Source organism: Capra hircus, chromosome 4 (genome assembly GCF_001704415.2).
Source record: "Capra hircus breed San Clemente chromosome 4, ASM170441v1, whole genome shotgun sequence".
Classification (NCBI taxonomy): Eukaryota; Metazoa; Chordata; class Mammalia; order Artiodactyla; family Bovidae; genus Capra; species Capra hircus.
The window spans coordinates 6906600-6914237 of NC_030811.1; the positions used below are offsets into that span (position 1 = coordinate 6906600).

The 7638-nt window shown below is 42.6% G+C and overlaps 1 pseudogene; it reads left to right on the forward strand.

Annotated features, from left to right (window-relative positions):
- On the forward strand, positions 2109 to 5441 carry LOC102185821 (annotated as a pseudogene).

Consider the following 7638-nt stretch of genomic DNA (forward strand, 5'->3'; position numbering starts at 1 on the left):
GTCACTTCTGACTTTTTCCACCTTATTTTATCCTAAGATTTTATTTTCTTTGATGCTCTGGCCTTCAAGAACATCTTTGGTTACTTGAATGCTTCATTCCCACCTTTATTCTCTGGAACTGCTGCAAAGAACTGCTGGTACTAATAGATTTTTCAGGGAGTGTATTCTATTAATAAAAATATTTCAGTAAAGATTTTGGAGGTGTAGTGGTGTTTTGGAGGATTCATATGTTCACTATTAACACTATTTCAAACTTTCTTTAAGAGGAAATATATACTGAAACCATAAAAGACAAAGAAGCTGCATGTATAAAAATGTAGAGAAGGATGTGAAATTATCATTATTTGTAGATGCTTTGTGGTCACGTATGGATGTGAGAGTTGGACTGTGAAGAAAGCTGAGTGCCAAAGAATTGATGCTTCGAACTGCGGTGTTGGAGAAGACTCTTGAGAGTCCCTTGGACTGCAAGGAGATCCAACCAGTCCATCCTGAAGGAGATCAACCCTGGGATTTCTTAGGAAGGAATGATGCTAAAGCTGAAACTCCAGTACTTTGACCACCTCATGCGAAGAGCTGACTCATTGGAAAAGGCCCTGATGCTTGGAGGGATTGGGGGCAGGAGGAGAAGGGGATGACAGAGGATGAGATGGCTGGATGGCACCACTGACTTGATGGATGTGAGTCTGAGTGAACTCCGGGAGTTGGTGATGGACAGGGAGGCCTGACATGCTGTGCTGATTGTATATCTAGGAAAAATCAAGAGAATAAACTAATAAACTATGCAAACAATAGAATTTAGTAAACTAATGGATGCAAAATTTTTTAAAAATCATAAAAATTGTCTTACAAACAGTAGCAAGTACACATAACTTGTGATTTTTAAAACAACTGCAATACAAAATAAAATTAAAAGCCCAAGAATAATTTTAATATTGTGTTAAAAATATAATAGAGAAAACTCTGAGAAACTTTTGAGACTATGAAGCAAACTGAACTCTTCCATGTTTAGTGAAAATATACATTAACTAGAGAACTTTCAAATGTTCAAACTGGATTTAGAAAAGGCAGTGGAACCAGAGATCAAATTGCCAACATCTGTTGTATCACAGAAAAAGCAAGAGAATTCCAGAAAAACATCTACTTCTGCTTCATTGACTATGCTAAAGCCTTTGATTGTTGTGTGGATTACAACAAACTATGGGAAATTCTTAAAGAGATGGGGATACCAGACCACCTTACCTGCCACCTGAGAAATTAGTATGCAGGTCAAGAAGCAACAGTTAGAATCGGACATGAAACAACAGATTGGTTCCAAATTGGGAAAGGATTATGTCAAGGCTGTATATTGTCACCTTGCTTATATAACTTATTTTCAGAGAACATCATGTGAAATGCCAGGCTGGAGGTAGCACAAGCTGGAATCAAGATTGCTGGGAAAGTATTTGGTTCTCCCCAGAGATGCCCAGCCAGGGTGAGCGACCTGAGGACCTCACTGGGCTGGCCCCTGCTGAGAGCTCAACCTTGCCCAAGGAAGCGTTCAACAAAGATTAAAGAACAAAAAGTCGTTGTGGATGAACTTTCTAACCTGAAGAAGAACAGGAAAGTATATAGGCAGCAACAGAACAGCAACATATTCTTTCTTGTAGACTGATCAGAAATGCTTTTTGAAAGCAAAAATATATTCAATGAGCTAAGGAAAGAATATCAAGAAATAGAAAACTCAGAGAAGACCAAAATCAAGAAATAGCCAACTTGATTTTACATGGCAGTGTGTGGCATTTGTTGTGCAGTAAGATTTTCTGTTGTCAGTTCAGTCAGTTCAGTTGCTCAGTTGTGTCCGACTCTTTGCGACCCCATGAATCACAGCAGGCCAGGCCTCCCTGTCCATCACCAACTCCCAGAGTTCACTCAGACTCACGTCCATCAAGTCAGTGATGCCATCCAGCCATCTCATTCTCTGTCATCCCCTTCTCCTCCTGCCCCCAATCCCTCCCAGCATCAGAGTCTTTTCCAATGAGTCAACTCTTCACATGAGGTGGCCAAAGTATTGGAATCTCAGCTTTAACATCATCCCTTCCAAAGAAATCCCAGGGCTGATCTCCTTCAAAATGTCTTGCAAAGATTTGAAAGAGGATTTACTGTGTAATCTTAAATGACGGGGCCCCAAATGTAGTAGTAAACAGTTGTTAAGGTCCAATGTTAACTACCAGTGTTTATTCTCTGGCTGTGTCCTTCACTTAAGAGATGTGTTGACTCCCCAGCCTGTGGAAGATGGAAGAGGCAATGTATTCCTGTGGAATAGACAAGTCTTTAGTGGGATCAAGGTCCAAGCCAAAGAGAATGATACTGAAATCATGTTTCATTATCTTTTCTCTTGTAAGAATGAATCTGATATTTTGTCACTCTTCTCAAAAGTCCAAGGTCCTTGGTCTTTTATATATTATCAAGCATCTAGCCATTCTTTATGGTTTGGTAGGGACTTTTTTGGTCGTCGTAGCTTGCTTTGGCATTTTAGTAACTTGGGCAAGAGTTTCTGCCTCTCTTCAGTTGGTGCCCAAACATCTGGAGTGGCTGATCAATGGCAGGAAGTTCCAGCATCTAGAATTTTCAGAATTGATCTCAAGTCTGTTTCCATTTCCAAATCTGTCATTTTATAGTTGTATCCTGGGAAATACAATTCTGGGGGTGGGGGTGGGGGGATGATTTCAGAGAATGTGTTAATAGCCTGACTGAGATTTCAGCAGACTTGCCAACATTTCTCTTGGTGGCAGCAAATGAAGCCAAACTGTATCTTAAAGAACTGGTTGTCCCTTTAAATATGCTGTTGCCACAAGTGGCATTTGAGACCCACTGCAGCAGCATTTCCAGGAGTCCACTGACAAGAGACCCTTCAGGTCTTTCTTACTGATGGACACATGAAAGAAGTAGTTCATTGGTGTCCTGAGTATTACAGTCAAGAGATGTGTCTTATGTTTACCTAGAGATGAAAACCTGACACCAAGCCAAGTTTTGAAAACTAGTAATAGGAAAGCAAATGTTGCAATTCTGTTTTCTGGAGAGATTGATTCCATGGTCATTGCAGCCTTTGTTGACTATCATATTCCTTTAGATGAACCAATTGATCTTCTCAATGTGGCTTTCACGACTAAAGAAAAGATCATACCAGTTAATTTTAACAAAACAGGAAGAAAACAGAAAAATTATTGTGAAATACCCTCTGAAGAATTCATCCAAAAGTGTTGCTGGTGCTGCTGCTAGCCCTGGTGAACAGTTCAATGTACCAGATCAAGTCACAGGAAGAGCGGGACAGAAGGAACTGCAAGCTGCCAACCCTTCCTGGATGTGGAATTGTGTTGAAATTAATGTTTCTCTAGAAGAACTGCAAAGATTAAGAACTCAAGTGGCCACAGGACTGGAAAAGGTTAGTTTTCATTCCAATCCCCAAAAAAGGCAATGCGAAAGAATGCTCAAAGTACCGCACAATTGCACTCATCTCAGTTCAGCTCAGTTCAGTTCAGTCGCTCAGTCGTGACCGACTCTTTGTAACCCCATGAATCACAGCATGCCAGGCTTCCCTGCACTCATCTCACATGCTAGTAAAGTAATGCTCAAAATTCTCCAAGCCAGGCTTCAGCAATACATGAGCGATGAACATCCAGATGTTCAAGCTGGTTTTAGAAAAGGCAGAGGAACCAGAGATCAAATTGTAAACATCTGCTGGATCATGGAAAAAGCAAGAGAGTTCCAGAAAAACATATATTTCTGCTTTATTGACTATGCCAAAGCCTTTGATTGTGTAGATCACAATAAACTGTGGACAATTCTTCAAGAGATGGGAATACCAGACCACCTGACCTGCCTTTTGAGAAATCTGTATGCAAGCCAGGAAGCAACAGTTAGAACTGGACATGGAACGACAGACTAGTTCCAAATAGGAAAAGGAGTACGTCAAGGCCGTATATTGTCACCCTGCTTATTTAACTTCTATGCAGAGTACATCATGAGAAACGCTGGACTGGAAGAAACACAAGCTGGAATCAAGCTTGTCGGGAGAAATATCAATAACCTCAGATACGCAGATGACACCACCCTTATGGCAGAAAGTGAAGAGGAACTAAAAAGCCTCTTGATGAAAGTGAAAGAGGAGAGTTAAAAAGTTGGCTTCAAGCTCAACTCAGGAAACGAAGATCATGGCATCTGGTCCCATCCCTTCATGGGAAATAGATGGAGAAACAGTGGAAACAGTGTCAGACTTTATTTTGGGGGGCTCCAAAATCACTGCAGATGGTGACTGCAGCCATGAAATTAAAAGACACTTACTCCTTGGAAGAAAAGTTATGACCAACCTAGATAACATATTGAAAAGCAGAGACATTACTTTGCCAACAAAGTTCTGTCTAGTCAAGGCTGTGGTTTTTCCAATAGTCATGTATGGATGTGAGAGTTGGACTGTGAAGAAGGCTGAGCACTGAAGAATTGATGCTTTTGAATTGTGGTGTTGGAGAAGACTCTTGAGAGTCCCTTGGACTGCAAGGAGATCCAACCAGTCCATTCTGAAGATCAGCCCTGGGTGTTCTTTGGAAGGAATGATGCTAAAGCTGAAACTCCAGTATTTTGGCCACCTCATGTGAAGGATTGACTCATTGGAAAAGACTCTGATGCTGGGAGGAATTGGGGGCAGAAGGAGAAGGGGACGACAAAGGATGAGACGGCTGGATGGCATCACTGACTTGATGGATGTGAATCTGAGTGAACTCCAGGAGTTGGTGGTGGACAGGGAGGCCTGCTGTGCTGTAATTCACGGGGTCGCAGAGTCAGACACGACTGAGCGACTGAACTGAACTGAACTGAATATCACACTTAATCCAGCCCTTGGATACAGTCCTGGATGATAGCATTGGCTGTGCAGTCTCGTTTGCTTCCAGAGGAGCTGGTTGGTTAGTGACCTAAGATGGAGCAAAACCGTATCAGAGCAGTGCAAAGGTAGTTCTTACTGGAATTAATGCTGATGAGCAGCTTGCAGGTTATTCTTGTCATTGTGCCCACTTCCTGACACATGGGCTGGAAGGACTGAATAAGGAAATTGAAATGGAACTGGGTCAAATTTCTTCTAGAAATCTTGGTCAGGATGATAGAGGTATTAGTGATCATGGAAAAGAAGCAAGATTTCCTTTCCTGGATGAAAATGTTGTCTCCTTTCTAAATTCCCTACCAGTCTGGGAAAAGGCAAACTTGACTTCACCCTGTGGAATTGGTGAAAAATTAATTTTACATCTTGCAGCAGTGGAACTTGGTCAAAAACAGCCTCTCTTCTTCTGCCAAAGTGGGCCATGCAATTTGGATCCAGAATTGCAAAATTGGAAAAGAATAATGAAAAGGCATATGATAAATGTGGAAGGCTCCAAATCATCTCCTTAGAAAATCTTTCAGTTGAAAACTAGATGTTTCATAGTGTAACAACATTTACTGAATGATGATTTAAAAAAAAATAAAATAAAATACTCTGCTGCTTTCAGTTCAAAAAAAAAAAAGATTGCTGCTAGAAATATTAGTAAACTCAGATATACAGATGATACCACACTCAAGGCAGTAAGCGAAGAGGAGATAAAGAGCTTCTTGATGAAAGTGAAAGAGGAGAGTGAAAAAGCTGACTTAAACCTCAACATTCAAAAAGTGAAGATCATGACATCTGGTCCCATCACTTCATGGCAAATAGATGGGGAAACCATGGAAACAGTGACAGACTTTCTTTTCTTGGGCTCCAAAAGCCCTGCAGATGATGACTGCAGCCATGAAATTAAAAGATGCCTGGGTTCTCTTTCTGTCCCCTTCTGATACCTATGTCAGAGGCTTTCTCTGTCTCTTTTATACTTGCAGTTCAGTCCAGTCACTCAGTCGTGTCCAACTCTTTGTGACCCCATGAATCGCAGCACGCCAGGCCTCCCTGTCCATCACCAACTCCCAGAGTTCACTCAGACTCATGTCCATCAAGTCAGTGATGCCATCCAGCCATCTCATCCTCTGTCGTCCCCTTCTTCTCCTGCCTCCAATCCCTCCCAACATCAGAGTGTTTTCCAATGAGTCAACTCTTCGCATGAGGTGGCCAAAGTACTGGAGTTTCAGCTTCAGCATCATTCCTTCCAAAGAAATCCCAGGGCTGATCTCCTTCAGAATGGACTGGTTGGATCTCCTTGCAGTCCAAGGGACTCTCAAGAGTACTCTCCAACACCACAGTTTAAAAGCATCAATTCTTCAGTGCTCAGCTGTCTTCACAATCCAACTCTCACATCCATACATGACTACTGGAAAAACCATAGCCTTGACTAGACGGATCTTTGTTGGCAAAGTAATGTCTCTGCTTTTGAATATGCTATCTAGGTTGGTCATAACTTTTCTTCCAAGGAGTAAGTGTCTTTTAATTTCATGGCTGCAGTCACCGTCTGCAGTGATTTTGGAGCCCCCCAAAATAAAGTCTGACACTGTTTCCACTGTTTCCCCATCTATTTCTCTTATAAAACTTTATTACACAAGAGCTCTGAGTGATCAAGCCTCATCTCTGGCCCCGGATTGAATTCTTCTCCTCCAGAGGCCAAGATCCCAGCGTCTTTGCATGGTTCTGCAACAACCTTTCATCTTGCGGGCTCGTCCGGGATTCTGCAAGACAAAGTCAGGATGCTTGGAGCTCTAGTTCTTTGTTTTCCTAGTGAACACCTTTTCTGCTGTACTTTACTAACTCTATGGTGTGCTTGGGTGAATGAATGAAATGCCCTGCATGAAGCAAGTGAGGAGCCCTGCTCTGCAGTTCCGTGGTGACCGCATACAGCTTATGGCAAAAATCTGTACGGGGTTTATACCGACCTGCCAATGCCAAGAGGCACCCGATGTCTCCTTTGGCCCGAGCAGAAATGGGCAAAGCATGTGGACTGAACTCTCCTTTTTCGGTCAAACTTTTCAGTCTCTTTGACCATTTCATAACTCCTTGGAAATTAGAAGTACTAACCTAATCTATCAGATCATAGACTTTCAAGGGACTTGTGATCTGTGCTGTTATTGTGTCCTGTGACTTAGGTCCCAAACTTGGATTGGTAGTCAGGAAGCGCCTAGCCTCACTAGGATCAAACATTCAGAAGTTAGATGGAGCTTTAGCTACAAGAGCATTTCTGAGGTTAAAGGTTACTCAGATTGGAACTACAATGTCCCCCCCTCCCCCCTGCCCTTTGGAAACGCTGGCTCTTAGTGGACCAGAGGAGGCTCTTATACTGGTGTGGTGACCCTTGGAAGAAACATCTCAGTTTTATGTTTGTATCGGTCTTATTGTGGTCAGGAATATACTCAGGGTTGTGCACAGACACTCAGGTGATGAATGTTTTCCCCAGCGGTCTTAGCCTGGGAAGCATTCCAGAAGGTTACTCTGATTGCACCCCGGGTGGCATCAGAGGCAAGCAAGGTTTTAATGGTGAGGAGCTGGACGTCAGTCAGGGATGCCATCAGGTCTACCCCTGGTGCATCTCCACCCCATCTCGGTGGTAGAACTGGGAGGGGCGAGTAGGTTGCCTGCATCAGTAAGGGACAGACTAAGTCCAACCGGGGAAGGAAAGCTTTGGTGTAAAATCTGTCTACACCCCTATCTAGGGCAGG